Below are 20549 nucleotides of genomic sequence, written 5' to 3'. Positions count from 1 at the left end.
CTTCTGTATCCTACAGATATTGTTTAACTGTACGCTATGTCTTGTACCCTAAGTTCTAAGAATATGGCCTTGTAAGATAGTCTACCTTGTAAGGTGACAGACCATTGAAAACTCAGCAGTTTGAGTTCAGTCAAGCATGGTTTTTTTGCTATTTTAGTTTTCCTATGTATATCTCATATGTTTAGGTAATTAAATACTGAAAGAAATCTCTTATAGGCTGTTAGATGAAGGTAGAGCTGGTGAAAGCAATGATCTTTCAGCATTTCATTTTATTCCTGAAACGAAGTCAATGGCCCTCCAATGCCATTAAATAGTCTCTTTAATTTTCTTTTTTCCTTTTTGTAGTTAAAGATCTTGTTACTGATTTTAGTTTCCTGTAATGTTTTCATCCATTTTTTTAGCTACCTAAATTACTTCATTATACTTGCAGTCTCCTAAGGACTTTTATGGAGGTTATCTTTCCATTTTTTGAATAATCAGTAATATTGGGTTCGTGGGAAGGGAGTGGTGAGGAAAATACACCCAGCCCAAATTATTTTCTGAGATTTGCTTTAAAATGCGTGTTTTTTTAACTGTCTTATCAACAATTCTAAAAGTCAACCTTTTGGATTTGTTTTTTAATCAATGCCTATATTTTTATAGTAATACCATCATGGGTTGAGTTTCTTTGATTTATTCACTTTTATTCGGACACTAATCTTTTGCAGTTCTTTTATGTAATGATTTTCAGACAATTTTCAAATGTTTAGGAAAGGAGGATAAGGTAAGAATTGAATCCTAGGCAGATTTTGGTCTTAATGAAACTAGTTAATGATATTTGGTGCACCCTTAGATATGATGAAGTTTTGAGGATAGTTCTTCCCTATCTTCCTCTACCTGTATTCTTTAAAAAGTCTCTTGCTGTTGTTAAAGACATACATAGGAATCTCTAACACTTAACACTTGTCTCCCATGGAAAAATAATGTTTCTCTTATTTGAGAAAAGACAATTAAAAAGAGGAAATAGTCATCTTTGAACTGTTAAAAGTGTATACTTAGATGTTTCTGAGAGGCAGTCTGAATCTGTCCTTTGACAGTTGCCAGTTTTTAGCCTAGACAAATTATTTAACATCTCTGAGATAGTATTCACATTAAAGAAACTCAGAATTTCCTGTTTGACTCTGACAAGTTTACTGGACAGATGGGGTAATGTATAGGAAAACACTTTATAGCTGCAAAGTGCTATTACAAATATATTGTAATAAATATAGATTGCTTGCCCAGAGAAAGAAGGAGCTTCATTCAAGAACTAAATAATTGGCTTTTTGCTAGCTATCAGTGAACAGCCACCATGGCTTTTACCTCTTTATAACTAAGATTAAATAGTTTTAGCAGTGGGAGAGGCAGCAGATATTTTCAGAAAACTTTTCGTGGTTTAGCTGAAATTGCCAAAGATGTGATTCAGCATGATAATTTTAAGGGGTTCCAGTTTCTGGTGCTTAATGGGGTAATAATTTATAATCAAGAAAAAAAAATTCACAATCTTTTGGGGAAGGAGGGTTGTTCTCATTCTTGAAGCTTCATTTTTTTCATCTTCTGTTGAAATATCAAAAGTAAGAAAAAAATGTCAGTTACCATGATACTTTAGGTATGTCTACTTGTCTTCAGCTCATGGTTTCATTTAGAATTTTCTTTAGTTTATCTGATCAAATTTAAAAGGAACCAGTTTCTATAACTTAAGTCTTAGAATTCTCAAAAGAGGAAACACAGTGGAAAAAGACATGGCAAAATATGCAAGCTTACCACTGATAATAAACTACCTCATCTCAACCTTCTTCATTGGAAGGTGGCAGTACCAGTAAAAATGGTAGGATCAAATGAAGAGTTTTCCTCTCGGCTTGGCAGAACAGGAGTCTTAGGCAAGGATTTAGTGAAGGGACAGGGAGTGCTAGGAGGCAAGAGACATTCCTGGATAGAAACATACTTTCTTTGCCGCCTCCCCACACCCACCCTGTTCCTGTACCTTAGCCCTTCTTTTCCTCAATAAGTAACTGCTTAATGCTGTTTGTGTTAGATTGCATTACATACATATAATTTATATAGTGGAGATCATACTGTATAATAGGGATCATGTGAATCTTCAGCTGTTTTTGTTCTAATTTTTTTTTCATGATCAGCCTCGATCAGTCTAAATTTATTTCATTCTTCTAAATCAGGGTGGCAAACATTTTCTTTAAATATCAGATAGTAGGGGCACCTGGGTGGCTCAGTCGGTTAAGTGTCCGACTTCAGCTCAGGTTATGATCTCTCGGTCTGTGAGTTCGAGCCCCGCGTTGGGCTCTGTGCTGACAGCTCAGAGCCTGGAGCCTGTTTCAGATTCTGTGTCTCCCTCTCTCTGATCCTCCCCTGTTCATGCTCTGTCTCTCACTATCTCAAAAATAAATAAAACGTTAAAAAAATTAAAAAAAATAAATAAATATCAGATAGTAAATATTTTAGACTTTACAGGCTATGTAGTCTTTGTTACAGTTACTAAATTCTACCATTGTATACCACAAAAGCAGCCACAGACAATACATAAATTCATAAGCATGGTTGTTTCAATAAAGCTTTATTTGTAAAAACAAGACAAGTTTGGCTCATAGTTTCAGTTTACCAACCCATCCTAAATTATTACATCGTATTTCTGCATAAAAATAGTCATACTTTGGGGCCCCTGGATGGCTCAGTCGATTAAGCTTCCAACTCTTGATCTTGGCTCAGGTCATGATCTCAGGGTTTGTGAGTTAGAGCCCCCGTGTAAGGCTCTGCGCTGACAGAGCAGAGAGCTGAGCCTGCTTGGTATTCTATCTGTCCCTTTCTCTCTGACCCTCCCAACTCATGCTCTCTCTCTCCCTCTCAAAATAATTAAATAAATATTTAAAAACATAGGTTCTCTAGTTAACCATATTCAGTTTTTCACTATTAAACATTACCGTTATGAATATCCTTATACAAATAATCCTGTACATGTGTGAGTACTTTGTAGGAAGTGAAATTCACAGGTCAAAGATGTGTGTATTTAAGTATAAATAAAGCTTCTAAATTCTCCAAAGGCCTTTACTAGCTTATACTTCCGAAAACTTTTTAAGAATGGGCTTCTTATTGCCTCCCAACACTATTATTTTTAAAATTTTTACCAATATTATGTGCAAAATACTATTTCCTTGTTTTTATTTGCAACGGCTTAATAATTTGATGAAGCTTGAGAGAACCAGTAACACCCCTTTACCTTCCTGCATGATTTAGAATAAATTAAGAGGCATATGTAGGAGTCAAGACATAGACTATCACCTATGCTATTGATAAAGCTGTTGGATAGCTTGGCCTATATCTGTGATAACTATAGTTTTCCAAATACAATATCCTAGAATTAATCTTCCCCACTTTTATCACAGGAAGAATAGGAAAACAACAGACCTTCTGCCATTAGCAGTCTCTCCTTGGAAAAAGACACATGAAGAAACAGAATTTGTGATTCATGGGATAGTCATATCCTAGAAGGAAAGAGAGAAAGTGGCTGAAATGCACATGACAAGTTCCCTTTCCCAAACTTACCAGTTAGAAGAGTCACTGGGAAAGGGACGAAGACAGATCAGGAGTGCCACTTTTAGGCAGTCCTTCCATCAGGAAAAACGAATAGGAAGTCAATGTTTTCCCCCAACACTCCAGCCTTAGGCTGACCATCTTTCCAATGAATTTGATGGCTGTTTAGTTTTTTGTGAACTGCTTATTCTTATTCCTTGCCCATTTTTAAACCCTGACTTGTTCACATTTGTCTACAGCTTTGTAGGAGTACTCCGTTCTTATTAAAGATATTAGTCTTCGGTTATTCGTTGAAATTACTGTATTTATTGAAATCTAAGATGCCGTTGCTTATAAGACACTTTTATTTTATATACTTCTAATGGGGAGGGGAGGTTTAAAAAATACAGTTAAGTAAGCTGTCTCACAGTGAGTCTTCTCACTCAGAATTTTTGTATTAATTAAAACAGCTTGCTTAGACTTTTTTTGTATGTGTGTATACTAAAAGAGAAAATATAAGCAAGATAGATTGACTAAGGTATTCACAGAACGTTTTATATTCAGAGTTCACCCACCCTCTTAACTCAGCTTTCTATTCAGAGCCCTTGCTGTACATGGTTTTCCACACTATATATCATCCTCTATGTCATCAAATGCATTGGTGCAGCCATATTTCTCAGAGCCATATTTCTTCATTACTGTCTTTAGAATTTTTTTTCAAGCCATAGCCACCAATTCTGTGGCTGGCACTTTCTTGATGCTGGCACTTTCTTGAACTTACAAAAACAAGACAAAAAGGAAAAAAAAAAACTAGGATTCATATTTTCCTCCTGAAACGGTTCTTGAATACTGTGTTGGGTGAAGTGTTCAGGGGTTGTGCTTTTCCAATAATAATCTGAATAACCAACCAAATTTGAACCTGTGTGGGCAATGGCTCCACCTCACAACTACTGCCTGAAAGACAGCAAATGTAAGACACCATTGATTGTAAAACAAATGTCCATTTGAGATATGTTAAAATTCAAAGACATGTTTATGTTATAATTGATGACTTAGAGTGCTCTTTTCCTATGTGTCATAAGGTTTTTTTTTTCCTTTTCATGTTATGTGGTAAATCATATACAACAAAATTTATCATTTCACTATTTTTACATGTACAACTCAGTAGTGTTAATTATATGCACAATGTTGTGCAAATATCACCACTATCATTTCCAAAATGTTTCGTCACCTCAAACAAAACTCTATCCATTAAGTAATAAGTCTCCATTTCCCCTTTTTTCAGGCCCTGGTAGTTTCTGATCTCTAAGAAGCATCTTGTAATTTCTCATTTGATTCCAAATTTCTTCTTGTGATGCATACTTTTCTCAAGTACAGATTTTTCAGTTTTGATTCTGAGAAAATGATTTGTTCACTCTTAACTGAGTTAACTAAATTCTGAATTATAAGTATGCTGTTTGTTACCATCTCAAAAATCTAGATGAATCTTGGCAAATGGGGGGGGGAAATGTTAAGTACTTTAGATCTTTAGCAACACTTTTGTTATTCTGACATGTTTTCCAGCCTGTCAAAAACATATCTAGGTAATTTGGAACTTGAAGAAATATTTATTTATGTCATAAGTTTGCATGAAGAAACCTTTAAAAATAAACAATTCAATAGTTTGGATCCCATGTGAAATTCTTACTCCATAAGAGTAAACTAGCATTAGCTATTTTAATTAAGAAGCATTTACTTACTGCCTTTCTTGTGCATTCTATAGTGAGAAAAAGAGTGATTTTAAAAACCATGAATTAATTCATGCCATCAGTTTTTTATTTACCCTTCATGTATGGTTTCAATAAAATTTCTAAATCTGAGTATTGACAGCTGCTAAAAGTAATGTTCATATCTGTTTTGTGTTTCTTTTTAAGATACTCTTAAGTACATGTTAGGAAATGACCCATCAGATGAGATTAGCTTTTAAGTTACATGCCACGTCAAGTTATATTTAGTGCTACTGGCAAAAAATTTTATGGGTCTGCAGATCTTTCAACTTTGTTCAAGGTTTTGGCAAGATTTTTCACTGTGTGTGATATTTGTTTCCTTTTGGCAAGTTTCTGACAACTTGATGCTTTTAAAAATATATGTTTGTGATGTGATCTTCAATACTTCCCTTGCACCATTTTATTTTTTGACACTAAAAAGTTAGTTTGTACCAGGCCTTGAGCTGAACAAAATATATGCTCATACGTGTTGCCACATTTTGAGAGGTAGTCCTTTCTTTGGAGGGCATTTCTATTTGTGGATGAATGTACTTGGAGTTACAAAAATGAGATACTAGAAAAAGAAGAAGAGTTGTGGCCACAGGAACTTATCCTTCATCCATTTGCCTCCTATCACCAGCAAGACTAACAAGAAATGCTCTAACAGTTTTCAACTGTTTCCAAACAAGAGACTATTGAAAAATCATTCTTAAAGGAGGGAAAGGCCTAATCTAAAAAAGTGAGACACATTCATTAATTTTTTTCTGTCAATTTTGATTTGAAGTCTTTAGGAAAGCAATTTCATTTTTACTTTTATGTTTTTGAGAGAGAGAGAGAGCATGAGCAAGGGAGAGGGGCAAAGAGGGGGTAGAGAGGTTGGGGAGAGAGAGAGAGAGAGAGAGAGAGAGAGAGAGAGAGAATCTTAAGCAGGCTCCATGCTTAGTGCAGAGTCTGATGCAGCACTCAATCCCATGACCCTGGGATCATGAACGGAGCCAAAATGAAGAGTCGGATGCTCAACCAACTGAGCCACTCAAAAGCCCTGAGCAAGTTTATTTTTATACTTTAAATGAGTTAAAATTATATCACTTTGGGCTGTCTTATCACATTTAATCATTAGGCCATTAGTATACGGTATGTTAAAAGTTTCGGGAAATTCTGGGTTTCCCCCCTTGTTCCTCTGAGCAACTGCCTTGTAAATAAATGTGCTTGCCTGGTCAGTAGAGAGTTTGGCTGAAGGAAAGAGAGCATTTAGGACATTTCTTTGATCTCTACTTAGAAACAAAAAATTCCAGTTGTATGCTTTACTCTGCAAGATACAAGGAGGCAGTCCTTGATGACATTGTCCAATGTGATTTCCATATGGACTCCAAGGTCTTAAAAGAACTCTCTCTAATCTTCTGTCTTATAATGTTCCAGATTTAAATTCCATCTATACCCACCTTTTAGCTCCTTTGCTGCCACCCCAGAGCTGAGTCACCATGAACAATCTCTCTTCGTCTTTGAGGCTGGGTCAAGCCTGAAGGATAACATGAGAAAGCACCTCATCCTTAAGGTTGAATTAGCTCTTTGGATTTCAGAATAGATGTTCTTTGCTGAGAGCTATTACAATGTCTACCTAAACATTTTCATCTTAGACAATGGTGCGGCAAGGTGAGGATAGCTGCAACCTCAAGGCAGAGGCTATGTTTACTTCTGTTAAACATGATTTGACAGAGATTTAAATGCTGCTATTTTGTTCTGATAAAACTAGTGGTGCCTATGTATAAATTTAAGGACATGCATTCTCTGTATATTTAAGCATTTTAAGAATATTTTATACAATTCTTTAAAAAGATTCAGTTTGCTAAATAATTCAGAGTATTAAAATTTAAGATCGAGAGAATTTACTAAGTTTTAGAGAAAGGAGACATAATTTACATGCCAGGATATTCATGATTGTCTTTACCACCAGTGAGCTGAATAATCTTGGGAAAATCACTTTGTTTCTTTGGTTGTCAACTTTCTCTTTGTAAAAGGAAGTAGGATTAAATTATTCCTAATGACATTTTCAGCTGCAGTTTCCTATAGTTTCATGTTCATACAAATTTATTGTGGTCTTTAGAATACACTTAAACACCTTATTTTAAGAATTCTCAAAAATTGATATTCTAACATAACTATATTCTAGAATAATAAATACTATATCATTGGGTAAGTCATATTTAACAAGTTACTAAAGAGTTGTTAAATATTTTAAAGTATTCTTTTAATAGATATCTAAGCCTTTAAGGAACTGTAGGTCTGTCAGGACAATGAGAAGTGAATTTTTTTTTTAATCCAAGTTAGTTAACATATAGTGTAATACCAGTTTTAAGAATAGAATTTAGTGATTCATCACTTACCTATAACACCCAGTGCTTATCCCAACAAGTGGCCCCCTTATACCCATCACTCATTTAGCCCATCCCCCCACCCAACACCCCTCCAGCCACCTTCTTTGTTCTCTGCCGTTGAGAGTCTCTTATGGGAATGCCTGAGTGGCTCAGTGAAGCATCTGACTCTTGGTTTCAGCTTAGGTCATGATCTTACAGTTCATGAGTTCAAACCCCACATGAGCTCTACTCTCACATAGAGGCTGTTTGGGATTCTCTCTCTCTTTCTCTCTTTCCTTGCACCTACCCCCACACCCCCCAGCTCATGCTCTCTCTCTCTCAAAAATAAATTAAAAAAAAAAAGAATATTTTATGGTTTGCCTCCCTCTCTGTTTTTATCTTATTTTTCCTTCCCTTCCCCTATGTTCATCTTTTTGTTTTTTTTAAATTTCAGGAAGTGAACCTTTATAACTATAGTGGGAAGCAAGGTGACTTGTATTAAAAGCTTGCTGGAGGATAGATGTATTCTGTAAACTGTGGTGGGTCATAGCAAACTTTGTGTGAGAAGCATGTTGGTGCAGAAAGTAAGACCAAGGGATAAAGTTCTTCTTAGACATATTTTTCCATACTTTCCTGTGATTGATTTTAGTGCCTAAGTGAAAAGTATTTGCTTTCGTACACATTTGTGTATACGTGTGATGTGTTCTTTGTTGAGGGGGAACGTGGTGATGATGCAGATGATGCAGAGGATGATCTTGTTGCTAAATAAGTTCAATTCTCTAGAATTTGTAAGTCTTTTTTATTTATAGGAAGTGTTTTTAAAGCATTATAAAATAGTGTTTCCTTTGCACATTATTCTAAGTCTCTAAATAGCTGTTTATTCTATTAGATCCTAAACTCACTAAGGTTCTCATCAAATTTATCTCAAATATTTGTAAAATAAAATTATATTCACATTTGAAATACAGCATTAACGTTTCCCTGTGGAAATGATTCATAGAATATGACTATGCCCTTTCCTTGGTTTATTTTTCTCCCTGGCTCTTTTTATCATCTATGTACTATACATTTCAGTCATTCATTTTTTCATTCCCACTTGCATAAATGACTGCCAAGATCTCAGCTCAGTCTGTTGAGGGACATTTGAAAGAGAATAAAATAAATGACTAATGAGCTGGTCTACATAATCCCACTTAGATATATATATTAGATTACTAGATTATTCCATTACACACCTATTATGAGCTCCAAACCCTAAAATATGAACACATCACATCTTCAATGTCTTTCTTTATACACTTGACATTGGAGTTTCCATTAGATATCACTTGTTTAAATAAGGTTAATTTTTTTAATTAAGAATATGTATTGGCATAATTAAGTGATTGTAGATGGATTACTAAAATCATCTTAGAAAGGGTAAGAATCATTCATTTATACTAAGATTGGAAGTGACTTAAAAATCTGAATCTTTCTAACAATTGTTTGTTTCCAACAACTTTTTCTTCTCTTGAAATTGTTCATTATGAGGAGGAATGATAATGGCTATCGTAAAAAGAGAATTTGTGTCCTTAAGAGACCTTGGCCTTACCAGAAACAGATTCTAAGTTTTTTTTTTTTTAATAGTTTCTAGTATCTCTTTTCCTGCAGTTTTATCATCTATTCCTAATTTTGTTTTCACTATATTTACACATGAGATTAAAATTGATATAGTTTATAATACCTACCAAATATACTGAACTTAAATTAACAAGTGGGAAGGAAGCTGTGACATTTCTTTTACATATTATTACTGATCAAAGAATATAGCATGGGTATTTTGCTCCAATAGAACTCACTTAGAAACTTTCAATGATATGAAGGCAAATATTGTAAGAATGCTTGTTAAAATATTTATAGGGGGAAAAATAAGACTCTAATGTCAAAGTGAATATTAAGAAAAACATGAAAACATGACAGGACTAGGAAAATGAACACATTATATTATCAAAGGGTATAGCCATCGAGTGAAAAATATGATATAAATACCAGCTGGGCAATTTGAAGGTTAGATACTCGAAAACAGTACAAACCACTAGCATTTAAGAAATAACAGAGTATCTATTGAAACTTCTCTACCATCAGGAAGAAAGTGCATGGGAAAGCTGACCAAATGTGGTCACTTACCATTATATTAAATCACTGGGTACATAGGTCATAGCTGGCATTAAAGAGAAACACTTGCAGGATAGAGGGAAAGTGGAGAGAGTGTTATGGTTAGTAGTCTTTGACTGTAAATAACAGAGTAACTCAAGCTACCTTATGTAAAAATAGATTTATGTTATATCATATTCTATTTTATTATGATATGATATGATATGATATGATATGATATGATATGATATATTAGTGTCTCATAGTCCAACAACATGAATGTGGCCAGGCTTTAGGAAGGGAGTGAATCCAGGGACTGAAAAACATCAGTTTCTCCCCATTTTTTGTCTCAAACCACACTTTGAGTACAGGTCTAACTCCTGGCTGGGAAGACATACAAAGATCTTTTCTACATAGACTTGTAAGATAAAGCTAATGTGTTTGATAAAGTGTTGCTCAGTAGCAGAAGGTTGGCCTGGGATGGTGACTTTTCTGTTAGAGCTGGGAATCCTCAGGGCTTGCATTACCATGGGAGGAGTTTGGGGGTAGAACAGGTGTGTCATAGTAGGGCAGGTCAGAAAGTCAGTGTTCATAAGACTTGACGTCCAGGAGACAAAGATCCAGGAAAGGACTAAGGGGTTGGCTTGAGTCTTATAGGGCCTTACCTTGCCCTTCCTGCTCTTTTAATCGGGAGAGTGGTCTTACCTGGGCTCCTTGTATGGCTTGCATTCTATCTCAGCCTAAATGTCACCACACAGAGGCTTTCCCTTACCAATCTACTTAAAGAAACCTCCACACGACACTCAGATCACTCTTTTATAACTGTTTTGTCTCCTTTGAAGGGCTTATTTTTCCGAAATTATCTTATTTCTATACTTACCTATTTGTTTGTTCGTACCTTCTGCTGTTTCTGTTTTCCAGTCCCTGGATTCACTCCCTTCCCAGGACTTTTCTGACTCTTTCTCCTTTGTGTCTCTATCATCTAACACAATGCCTAGCACATAGCAGATGCACAATAAATATCTGTTGGATAAATGACTAGGAGCATAGACTGCAACTGTAGAATTGGAGCTAAGAGCAGTATGTGGTTCTAGAAGCGAGGAGATTATATATGGTGCCTTGTTCTGGAGCAGACTGAAGGTCTTTCTAGTCCTATCAGAAGCAGGATCTACCCACCCCTTGTAAGTGGGGGACTTAAAGTACTTACTTATTATATCTATGTTTCAGTGAGGTTAGGAAATCAAGACTTATCATCTAGTTTGGGGTCCAATATTAGTACGGGACAGGGGATTATGTGCTCAAAACATAAAGGGTCCTGGGGCATGTCAGACACCCTTATGCTCTCTGAGAAAGTGTTCAGCCATCTGTTACAGATAATTGTTTCACAGCTGTTGCCAATCTCCCAGATTTAAAGGGAGATGAATAGAGTTTTTGAGAAGGAAAGAAGTGACTTGCAGCTATTTATTACACCAGATTTCTAACAAAGGTTTTTTTTTTTTTTTTTTTTTGGTTAATGAAGGAAGAATTATTTTAAATCGTCTCTATACATTTGAAAGACTTAAACTACATTATATGAAAAAATAAGATATCTGCAGCTAAGCCTGAATATTAGTGTTAGGACTTCATGGTTTTCTTTTCCTTATTTTTTTTTTTTAATGTTTATTTATTCTTGAGACAGAGAGAGACAGAGACAGAGACAGAGACAGAGTGGGGGAGGGGCATAAAGAGAGGGAGACACAGAATCTGAAGTAGGCTCCAGGCTCTGAGCTGTCAGCACAGAGTCCGACGTGGGGCTCAAGCTCACAAACAGCAAGATCATGACCCGAGCTAAAGTCGGACGCTTAACCGACTGAGCCATCCAGGGGCCCCAGGACATCATGGTTTTCTAATGAAGTTTACTGCTGTCTTTCACATCATGGGAGTCAAGGTAATGTAAGTGTACAGTTTTCCTTCTTTTCTCTTCATTTTTGGCTGTCTTCCTGAGGAATAAACTTCATGAAGATATAAGATATTTGTTCACTTAAACAGGAGGAGTTTCTCTGAAAGAGAAGGTGGGGTAATGTTTGGAAGAAGGCAAAGAAACTGGTCCATCACAAGCATTAACTTTTGCACTAGAACTTCAACTTGAATGTCAGGTTTTGGTAACACAGCATTAAAAATGTGCTGTAAGTTGGCCTATATTATACCCTGAAAATCATTTTTTCTGCAATGGTCATTTCTTGAATTGTTTTGCTCTAAGAGCAAACTTGCTTTTGCACAGCCAGAAAACATTGCACTCTAAAGGTCAAGTTTCAGCAATCTCAGACTAAACAAATAAGTCTAACTTTGGTAACTCGTGACTTTCACTACAGTTTTTTTCTCCTGATATTTATGAATTTAGTATGTATACCCTATTCTGGAGGGAATTAAATAATGCAATTAAGAGTGCTTATTCTACAATATGTAAGGAAAAGGGAGACTTGGGCATATGTTCCTCTTGAGTTCTCCCCTTAGAAGAATTTGCACCTTCAGATCACATGCACTTCTCAGATCTGGTGTGAAAATACATTAAAAAACCCAGGTCTTGGGATGCCTGGGTAGCATATCTGGTTAAACATCTGACTTCTGATACTGTCTCAGGTCATGTTCTCATGGTTTGTGAGTTCGAGTCCTGCATCTGGCTCTGCACTGACAGTGCAGTCCTTCTTGAGACTCTCTGTCTTCCTCTCTCTCTCTCTCTCTGCCCCTCTCCTGCTTGCTGTCTCTCTCAAAATGAATAAACATTAAAAAATTAAAAAAAAAAACTCAAATCTTCAGAGAGCAATGTCAGGTCATAATCTCAAGTCTCTATCCTTAGTTCCAAGCTTCTCTTGAAACTGTGCTGGTTGAATCTCCACTGACTTTTCAGAAAAACTCAGTTCTTATACAGAAGCATAGGATCCAGGTCCATTATCTATCACTTTTTTCCTAATGGTACATTTCCCTAAGGCTGAGGCATTCTGGGAGTCAGTGAAGGTAGGGGTTAGGGAGACCAGGAAACTTAGTGGTGTCTAATGGAAGGCCAAATCCCACAGAAAAATTCCTTTCTCTTCTGACTGTATAATTTCCAAATCTAGTTTTCTTCAGGTTCTCACCAGACTTCTTCTTTTGGCCATGAGAGAATAACAGAGATTGAATTTATTCTTTTTCAGGAAACAAACAAGGAAACAAGACAAAATATATGATAAAATAATCTTTAAGGCCCTGGACATCAGGCAATGAAAGATAGTGATACTTAAAAGATGGGAAAACAGAGAACACATGAAGTTAGCCCTGTTATTGCCTGTTTTAGTGCCTGATAGAGTCTCCAGGCTGTGGTGCTGGGAAGAGAAACTAAGGCAGAGGACAATGGGCTCCCTGAGTGAAGGAGATGCTTTGGGGTGTCCAAAGAGATTATGATAACAAGTAGGGTTCACAAGGATGAGTGCTGAAAAGAGAGACCTACACAATGAGAAAACCTTGGAAATCTGCAGAGGGTCCCCTTCTAGGATTCAGGAGAGTCTTAATAAATCCATGCATGTGAGGAAACTATGTATGAGTTCAAGGAAAGAACTATCCAAAAAATGATTAGAAGTAATAGAACATTCATACAGTGCCAACAAGGCCTGATTGCATCAACCACACTGGAAGAATCTCACAATTCACAGGGCGTTGAGTAGAGGGCTCAAAAGGGTCATGGTAGTGGACAATAGTTAATTAGCTCTAAACTAAATGCTACTCTAGTTCTACATAGCAAATCTTAAAAAAAAAATTCAAAAAGATTAAATTTTCCCAAGTAACTTAGCTGTATTGAAAAGGAAAGCTTAAGAATATTTATACAAAAATATGCAGGCCTCAATAATATAAAATCAACAATGTCTGATATAAAAGGATTACAAGGCATTCAAAGAGGCTGCAATATAGGACTCATAATGATGAAGAAAAAAATCAAAGAAAGCTGACTCAGAATTGGGTTAAGATAAATACATTAATACAGTTATTAAATTACATTCCATATGTTCAAAAAGCTAAAAAGAATAATTTTAAGAGACCCAAATTAAACTTCTGAAGTTGAGAGCCAGAATGACTGAGACCTTAAAATATACTGAATAGGTTAAACAGAAGATAAGACACTGAAGGGGGAAAAAAAAAAAAAAAGATGAGTACACTTGAAGACATAAGTACAATTTATCCAAAATGAACCACCATGGGAGAAAGGAATAGAAAAGAGCATCATTGAGGTCTGGGAAAACTTCAAGCATCCTAGAATGTTTATAATTGGAGTCTATGAATGAAGGTAGGTAGAGAAAAATACTTGAATAAATAATGGCTGAAAAAATTTCAGACTTGTTGAAATTTTAAAAATTTTAAACTTCAAGAAGCAATGGACTCCATGCACAAGAAACATGAAGAAAACTATACAAAGGTACATTTTAATTAAATTACATAGAAAGAATGACAAAAGGATAATCTTAAAAGCAGATGGAGAAAAGAAAAAAAATACAAAAGCACACTATAGATGAATAAAGATAAGGTTCACAGCAGATTTGCTAGAAACAATGCAAGACATGGATGTTTGTTCTAGTATGGAGGTTTTTGCTTCCTACTTTGCCTTCTTTGACACTATGGCCGGAGAGAGTTGGAACACCTCATTATATCCTCACAAGGCTAGACTTCTAGGCTTCCCACTCATCCTTGGCTGGCATGGATGTGGATGGGGCCTTGCTTTTTTCTGTGATGTTTGGCAAGAGTATAATAATTGTCTAAAGGGTCCTGTTTTCGAAGTTGTTCTTTTCCTGGTCCTTTGGCTAGAGGAAGCAGGCTTTTGTTGGGCCTTTTTATTGTCTGCATCCATTGGCATTTATGGATCATTGGCTTCTTCAGCTCCAAGTCTGGGATATCCGAGACAAAAATAAAACCCACAGAACCCAATACTTGGCCATCCTTCAGGTCCCAAATTCCCCAGCCAGTCTGCCTTTTTCTCTCCATCTTTCAGAATCTTCTTATGTTTATTTTATATATAATGTTCAGAAATTTTAGTTGTACTTCATGGGAGAAATAGGAAAAGTACATTAGCTATTTTCTTGGTAGCAAAAGTCTGGACAACTGATTGCTCACAAATTGCCAAGGTGATTCAGTGGAGAAAAAAATAGTCTTTTCAACAAATGTTACTGGAATAGTTAGAAAATACATGCAGAAAAAAAGACTTGATTCATAACCGTAAAATATAATAAAATTAACCTTAAATAGAGTTTTAAGAATAAACTTTAAAACTCTAAAACTTCTAGAAGAATGCATAAAAAAAATCTTTCTCATCTTAGGTTAGGGAAAGGGCTTCTAGATACAGTAGTGCCCCCCCCCCATCTGTGGTTTTGCTTTCTGAGATTTCAGTTACCCACTGTCAACCATGGTCCAGAAGCAGATACTCCTCTTTCTGATACATCATCAGAAAGTCAATAGTAGGTCACAATACCTGCATCATTCACCTCACTTTGTCTCATCAGTTGGGCATTTTATCATCTCACATCATCACAAGAAGAAGAGTGAATATAGCACATTAAGATATTTAGAGAGATAGACCAGATTCACATAACGTAGGTTAAAAATAAATTGTTATAATTGTTCTATTTATTATTGTTGTTAATCTCTTACTGTGCCTAATTTACTTATTAAACTTTATCCTAGGTATGTATGTATACATAGGAAAAAACATGGTTATATACATAGGGTTTGATGCAATCCCCGTTTTAGGCATCTCATGGGGGTCTTGGAACATAGCCGCTGTGGATAAGGGAGGACTCCTATATAACATAGGAGTATGGTCCCTGAAAGAGCAGACTGATAAACTGCACTTCATCAAATGCAAAAATTTTTGTCTTCAAAATTCATGTCAAGAAAGTGAAAAGACAAGCCATAAGCTTGGAGGAAATATCTGCACAACACACATCTGATAAAGTACTGACACCCAGAACATATATATAAAGTTCTCAATAGTTCATAAGAAAACAAGCCTCTGAATTTAAAAATGGGCAAAGGAGTTGAAAAGACAATTCACCACGTAATAAAATGTAACCACACTGGCTCCTCATTTGTACATGGCAACAATCGTCTGGAGCTGAGTAGTAGTTGCTACCTTAGATTGGGCACTGGTTTTCTGGTTTTCTTCAGTCCCTACCTGTTACCTTCCTGGTCCTTGCAGGAACGTGAGTTACCTGATTGATCTCTGTTCTAAGTGAGGTTACTTCTGTCATTGTCAAGTTTGTGTTTCACATTAAAGTAGAGGCAATTCTCTTCCCCCCCTACTTGCTTTTCCCCCAGACTCAACTTTCACACTGGATCCCTCTCGGTTGGCTTGCAAAGCTACACAGTCTCCACGACGACATTGAAATTATTGGTTGTAAGGACTTGATTAATTACTTCTCTTCCTATAAACCATTCTTCTCTCTATCTTTAACAGTTATAATAAAAAGAATGATCTAAAATAGCATGAACTCTATAAATAAAAATTTGCGTTAAACATAATTCATCAAATTCAAATTGATTTGAAATCCTAAAATTGTACTGAAAATGGAATTTATTCTATGTGTCCTTGTTTTAACATGATTGTCTCAGCCCCTACTGGGCATTAAGCCCTCAGTGTAATTTATGATATGGAATTAATTATTTTGCTCTCTAGTGCTACAGACATCACACCCTTCACTTGCTGCATGAAAGCACAGGATCTGAGGCCTCTGAGGATAAGGTTCTGTGTTTGCCTACACAGCCTTCTCCTTTTTCTATATGTTTACTCTAAAATATACACCAAGAATGGTTGGTATACAAATATGTACTTCCCAGTAAATAATTCCTCTTTGTCATTTTTATTTGGCATTGAGACTTTCATTCTATCAATTGAAGATTGATAGAAATTAATTGAAATTACTCTAATATTCTTCAAATGGAATTTTCACAATACCAGGATATATAAATTCTCATAAAATACTAACTGCTAATCTATATTTCTAAAAAATTTTTTTTTATTTAGAGAATTCTTAATGTGCCTGGGAAACTCCACTCAGAGGACAAGGCTGCAGTAAATCTTTGTGACAATTGTACTTCTACGGGATTTGTGTGGTGAGGTTGGATCGAAAATTTACATCCACATAAAAGCCTGCACATGGATGTTTATAGTAACTTTATTCACATTTGCCAAAACTTGGAAGCGACCAAGATGTCTTTCAGTAGGTGAATGAATACATAAACTGTGGTACATCCAGGCAATGGAATATCATCTAGTACTAAAAAGAAATGAGCTATAAAGCAATGAAAAGCCACCAAGGAACCTAAAAAAGCATATTGCTAAGTGAAAGAAGACAATTTGAAAAGGCTACATATGGTACTATTCCAGCTATCTGACATTCTGGAAAAGGCAAAATTATGGAGACAATAAAACAATCAGTGATTGCCGGGGTAGGGGGGCAGTAAGGATGAATAGGTAGGGCACAGGGGATTTTTAGAGTAGTGAAACTATTCTGTATGATACTACAATGGTGGGTACTTATATTACATCTGTGTCTAAACTCATAGAATGTACAACACCAAGAGTGAATCGCCTGCAACAATTGTAGCACTCTGATTGGGGGTACTGATAGTAAGGAAGGCTATGCATGTAGGGTGCATATGGGAACTCTGTACTTTTCATTCAGCTTCTGCTCAGCTTTGCTATGAATCTAAAATTGTAAAAAATGAAGTTTATTAATTTAAAAAGAATGTTGGATGGCATTTAGAATTGAGAAGTCATTTGACACATTGGAAGTAACACAGTCCTTGAATCAGAAAACACTATTTGAATTTGACTCTACCAATCATTCTGTGGTAACTTGGTGAGATTTAACTTCTCAGGGCCTTGGTTTTCTTGGGAATAAGTTAAATGAATAATATTTATTTTGCAGGATTGATATGGGGAGTAATTGCCGTACCTTCCTACTGGGGCCAAGGGATTTATTCTTCCCACCAGCGGCAGGATAAGGAGGAATGCCCATTGGAGGCCCTTAGAAGGCAATAGATGAAACTATACCCTTTTCAGGAGCAATATACGGGAGACAGAGGAAAGAGTAAATCCAACCAGTCTCAAGTATATTGTGTTTTTAAGTTTTTCCTTTTACTCTTGCTGTGATAATGTGAGATCTCCTTAGATAAACTGATGCTATTTTTAAAATACCACACATACTCCCATCCCTGGAAAAGAATTAGAAATGATACTCAAAAAGCTTTCATGTCTTGATTAATTTTCCCTCCAAATATTAGGAATTTGACTAATATTTCCAAAAATATTTCCAAATATTATTCTTTCTGAAGAAAGAAAAATACCTACATGAAAAAATTACTAGGAAGAAGTAGTCCCAGTATAATGGATCCTAGTCACTAATCTCATTGAGAAATTAAACTTGTAATTAAGCACATAAATGGAGAGCAATGACAGGCAAAGTATCTTGAGAAATATGAAAAGAGAAAAATTAAGACAATTGGGAAGAGTGGATAACCACAAGAACTGTCAAATGGGTTCTTTTCCATTTTCTCCTTTACCCCATCCCAAAAATGCTCACTTAAAAAAACAAAGTAGTGTCTAGTGGCAAACCAACAAACTCTACCACAGCATTCATTTCTTCCTTTTTCCTTTCTAACAGTTCCCCTCATTTTTTTTTTGTTGCTATATCTCTTTGCCCCTTCCAACCAATGGGCTTCAGGTAAAAAGACATTTTTCCCACCTCTAGGGATTGGTGTCATTGACCTAAGATAATCCCTCTTCTTTGGCCAGTGATGGCTTTAGAAATGGGAATGTGATGTGACAGTTTGTGCTAGTGAGATGTGAAGACAGGTTTGCTGAGGGTTTCAGGTAAAGAAATTTCCTTGCGGTTAAAAAAGAGCCAATCAAAAAAGATAGTCTGTCTTTCTCTGGTCATCATGGTGATGCAGATAAAAAGCTCAGAATTGACACAGCTCCTTTTTGGTTATGCAGAAGCTAATCTTAGGATGAAATTAATTCACAGTGGAGGACTCGGTGGAGGGAATTATGGAGAAAAAGGACCGGAGTTATTGGCTTGTTCTAAAACTATAGTATGCCTTCCCCTGGAATTCCAGGTATATGGGCCAATACATATCTTTATCTGAACTAGCTTAATTGGATGTTTATTTGCAGCTGGAAGCATTCTAGCTAATATCAGCCAACTAATGAGGTATTAAAAATAGTTATTTTATTAACACAGGCACAAACAAAGTTAACAAAGCTATGGTAAGATCTTTAGATCATGGCACAGGATAAAGAAAATGAGTTATTTGATACTGTGGGAAAGAATACTAAAAAGGCAGTTGACTTGCCTATCTGAAGCTACCACCACTCATTTTTGAACGATTAAGACATTACATTAATGTCTTTTCAATTCACTTTTTTTTGACAGCGTTTTGAATTGTTACATGGTCTCATACTTATCTGAGCTTGAGACTTAGCAGAAACACCATGAATAACTATGTAAGAGAGTTGGAATAGACTCAATGGAACTTAATCATATCATGGATAATGGAAGCTGAGTAATATTGACGGTTATAACAAAGATGATGGCAGGGAATTTTTTATAAGGGGGTTTAATGCAACATTGAATCTAGATGCAATAGCATTTTAAGACTAGGTTTGATAACAGGTATTTTCAAAAGGTTGGAATGTGCAATCAAACTGTGGAGATAGACTCACACTGATATTTCCCGTGATATGAAAAATCCCTTGACTTTTCGGCATATAATTTCTAACATAGAAGAGGAGAGCACACATTCCCTAGATATTCTGAAATGACTCTCACTTGTCAACCTTCTTAATGGGGATGGGATTAGAATGTCATTGATTCAGAGTAAATGTAACAGGTCATTCATGATGAAAGAAAATGTTTATTTGTGGAAGAAAGGAAAGAAGGGAGGAAGGGAGGAAGGGAGGGAGGAAGCAATTTATTTCAATGACCACTTAAACTACTGGCCTATATAAGGAGTTCTATACTGTTAAGATGATGAATTCCACAAACCACTCATGAAACTCTTCACCTTACTTTACTGTTGGTTTCACTGTATACTCTGGGTCCAGATTCATCTTTCCAGATGCCTATAGAATATTTTCACATGTATGTCCCACTATCAGCTCAAATTTGGATATCCCAAATCAAGCCTCTGTCTCATCTGGAGCTTTTCCCCATCCTCCCACTTTCCTTGTATTTGGGGGCACACCTTTCTCCCAGTTACTAAGGGATGCATCAAGTCACTATTCATTTTCTTCCTCTCCATTATCTCTCTTACTGAATTAGCCCTGGAGTCTTGTTTACTCTTCTTTAAAGTGTCTCTGGTTTCTTAATCCAATGGTTACAAAACCTCAACTGACTCATTGTTGTTATAGACATGTCACTACTTTCCCAGGTTTTATTTACCCCCAATTCAAATCACACCACACACTTCTGCCAGATTAATCTATCTAAAACATTGCTTTTATTGTGGCTTTCTTTGGCTTGAGAGCTCACAGTAACTGTATATTGCTTGAAGTTTGAAATCCAGTTGAACTTGACTGTCATTCCAGGTCTTTTATCATTGGTCTAAGATTATTTACAAAAATTGTCTTTTAAATCTCCTCACACTATACTCTTTGCTATAAATTGGTTTCTGGCATGTACTAGGTGCATTTCCCAAAGCCTTGCCTTTGCTTATATTGTCTCTGCCAGACGTGCCCATTTTCAAATCCTTCTCTAACTCAATCCTTTCCCTT

The sequence above is a fragment of the Felis catus genome, chromosome C2, assembly GCF_018350175.1.
Source record: "Felis catus isolate Fca126 chromosome C2, F.catus_Fca126_mat1.0, whole genome shotgun sequence".
Lineage (NCBI taxonomy): Eukaryota > Metazoa > Chordata > Mammalia > Carnivora > Felidae > Felis > Felis catus.
Note: the sequence above shows the minus strand (reverse complement) of the source record.